The sequence below is a fragment of the Gossypium raimondii genome, chromosome 4, assembly GCF_025698545.1.
Source record: "Gossypium raimondii isolate GPD5lz chromosome 4, ASM2569854v1, whole genome shotgun sequence".
Lineage (NCBI taxonomy): Eukaryota > Viridiplantae > Streptophyta > Magnoliopsida > Malvales > Malvaceae > Gossypium > Gossypium raimondii.
In genome coordinates, this window is record NC_068568.1 from 31,206,274 (window position 1) to 31,210,155 (window position 3,882).

The following is a 3,882-nucleotide window of genomic DNA, read 5'->3' on the forward strand; positions in this document are numbered from 1 at the left end:
AGTCCTAACCACGAGGATTATCTGAAACACAAGTAATGTGGGTGAGCTTTAAAAGGCTCAGTGTGAGATCAACACATAAAATATATACTTTCATACATATCAACATACATATAACAATCAAGATATAATCATACATCATCAAGATCATGGAATGTAACACTCATATCTATGCATGAACATATCGATGCATATTTAAAATCAATGCACATTTTATAAAATTCCTACCCATCTCTGCTACACACCATTATTGAGTTCTCCAAAACTCGTCCATCCAAAACACCATTTTTGGACATGCCACCACTAATTTCTAGATAAACTGCCAATGATAACAGTAATGTGGGCAAGCCACCATTAATATGCAAATTTACTGCCACTGGTTTAATTATGTGGACAAGTCACCACTGATTTACAGATATACTGCCACTACTTTTACCTTTCACAAAATCCCACCCTATGTATGTGTGATATGGCAATTTTCACTTATAGCACACGTAGATCACTTATACGCTTATGCATGTAAACATGCTATCATAATCACTTAACACATACGCTTTTCACATTAGATCATAGATATTGATTTATCATACACATGTACATAAATTGCACATGTTTAAAGCATCACATATAAAACATAAGTCATATACCACATATCATGAGCATGAGTTCTACACATACATCATAATCACAAACATAAACATATCGATTGTCTTGCATTTCATGAAACCATTTGGTTAGAATCACTTACTTGGTACCCATCTCAATAAGTTATACAACTCTTCAGAAATATTAAGAGTATTCATATATTTAATTTAATTTAATTATTAATAATAAAATATTGATTTCATACAAATAAATGGTATAAATCCCACACCTTAGATTGTAGATCCAATTTGCCTCAACCCTTATTTATGGTTTCACTCGATCTATCTTGCAAGACGATCTATCACATAAGTAGTATGTACTAGTGTGGATCTTTGAAAATGTTGTCACTTAAGATATCAATCACATATAGTCTCAACATCACTTACCCCACAATCTAAGACTCTCGAAAGGAGAATAATTTGCGATGCAAAGTTAGGGGTCTCCCCTACGATTGTTTTTCGGCCCTTCAAAGTGATATGAAGTAGTATTAGTACCATAGTACATAAATAAATAATAAAATATCACTATGACTCATGGAACTATACCATTCAGCCATGTTAAAGAAACACTAGCAGAAGGGTTTTTATGATCCAAAATGATCTTTACTTAAACTTGATTAATTAAAATCGATCAATGAATCGAGAAGGAGCGTTATAGAAAAATCGAACGATATAGAAAGGATCATTACAATGAAAGAAAGAGTTTCATTAATTAAAAAGAGAAATTACACAAGGAGAGGGAAATGAAAAGAAAAGAAAGATTTTTAGCCACTGACGGCAGCGCCAGTCTAGTGGTGGAGGAACTATGTTCGACGATGGCTAAGAAATGGTCCAACAATGGTGGAGTTATGTGGTTCAACTAAGGAGGGGGGAAGAAATGTGTAGGTGAAGAAAAATATAATAAAAGTGAAGGAGGAGGACTTATGGTGGCGCACGACAGTGACCACAACGACGATGGGAGGACATAGATGAGAAGAGTAGAGGTATAGTGACCATGTGAGGTGGAAGAAGGTTTGGGTCACAGTGGAGGAAGAAAAATATGATTAAATGAGTGGTGGTGGTGGTTGGAAAAAATGGAGAGAAAAATGTGAGAAAAGAAATGAAAGATGGAAGAAAGTGAGAGGGAGAGGGAGTATGGATGGCAGTGGAAGGGTGGAATGCTTGGCTAACCTTGGCCAAGTTCAATGTATCTTGCAAATAGGTAAGATGTGAGCTTATGGCAAGGGAGGGGGACATGGAGTAAAAAAGGATCATGTACACACTAACTATGGCAAGTTTGACCTTTAATGGAGGGAACAAATCCTCCTAATTATGGTGACAGAGGTGGAAAAAATGCTCATTAAACATGAGAAAAAATTGTCAAAAAAATTAATTGAAGAGTGTGAACAATGGGGCTTGAACCTTGGACCACTAGGATAGATAAGTGACCACTAAACCACTAGGCCATTAATTTCCTCCTTATATGAGATGTGACAACACTACCCTCATAAAAAATTTCGTCCTCAAAATTTACCTGATGGGAAAAGGTGAGGATATTGTTGTCGCATCACATCTTCCAATTCCCAAGTAGCCTCATTAGAATCGTGGTTCCTCCATAAAAGTTTTATGAGTGGAATCTGCTTTCTTTGCAAAAATTTAACCTCACAATTAAGGATCTATATCGACTCCTCTTTAAATGATGAATCTGGTCCAACCTCAATCTCCTCAATCAGCACTATATGAGAAGGGTCATATCGATATTGCCTCAACATGGACACATGAAATATGTCGTGGATACGATCTAACTTTGGGTGTAATTCTAGCTGATATGCCACCAGTCTTACTCTTAATGATGCGATAGGGTCCAATGAGCCTCGGACTCAACTTCCCCTTGCGACCAAATCTCAACACTTTCTTCCAAAGGGATACCTTTAGGAAGACTAGATCACCAACACTGAACTTAATATCCTTCCTCTTCAAGTCAGGATATGATTTTTGCTGGTCTGATGCTACCTTCAAACCATCTTGCATAATCTTCACAATATTCTCAGTCTCTTGCACTAAGTTTGGCCCCAACACTTTCTTCTCCCCTAACTTGGTCCAACACAGAGGTGTCCTACACTTGTGTCCATAAAGAGCTTCATAAGGAGCCATTTGGATGCTCGACTACAAGATATTGCTATAATTGAATTTTGCAAGCGGCAAATGTTCCTTCCAACTATCTAAAAAATCAATAATATAACCTCTCAGCATATCCTCTAGAATCTGAATAATTCTTTTAGACTTCCCATCAGAGTATGGTTGGAAAGCGGTGTTGAAATTCAAGTTTGTACCAAGGGCTTCATGTAGTTTCTTCCAAAACTAAGACATAAACCTAGAATCTCGATTAGAAATGATGGAAACTGGTACATCGTGAAGTCTCACGATTTCAAAGATATACAATCTCACCAACTTCTGCAACGAATAACCGATATGCATTGGTAGAAAATAGGTGGACTTAGTCAACCGATCAACAATCACCCAAACAGAGTCTTTCCTTGAAGGTGTCAAAGGTAAACCACTCACAAAGTCCATGGTGACACATTCCCATTTCCATAGAGGAATTTGAATGGGTTGGAGCAAACCAGAACGAATTTGGTGTTTAGCTTTGACTTAATGGCACATCAAGCATCTTGCCACGAAGTTAGTCACATCGCACTTTTATCTCGACCACCAATACTACTCACGAAGATCCCGATACATCTTACTCCCTCCGGGGTGCATAGTGTAAGGACTACTACGTGTTTCCCTCTGATTGGATTGTCATAACTCTAAATCTAAAGGCACATAATATCTCCCACGATAGCACAAAACACTTTTAGAATTCAAGAAGAAATCCAAAGTCTTACCCTCCTCGCTAAGTTTCACATGAGGTGCAAAAGACGTATCAGAAATCTGTTTTAACATAATCTCTTCAACCAAAGTAGGTTGCACTTGCAATTCCTTGAGTAAGCCTCCATCCACAAACAAACTCAACCTAGCAAACAATGCCCTTAACTCACCCATCGCCTTCCTACTCAAAGTACCAGCTACTACATTAGCTTTACCCGGATGGTACTTGATAGTACAGTCATAATCCTTCAAAAGCTCTATACAAAACCTCTATCTCAAGTTCAACTCCTTCTAGGTAAGGAGGTACTTAAGACTCTTATGATCTGTGTTGATGATACAGTTCTCTCCAAAAATATAGTGTCTTGAAACGTGGCTATGCAAGTGTACGTAG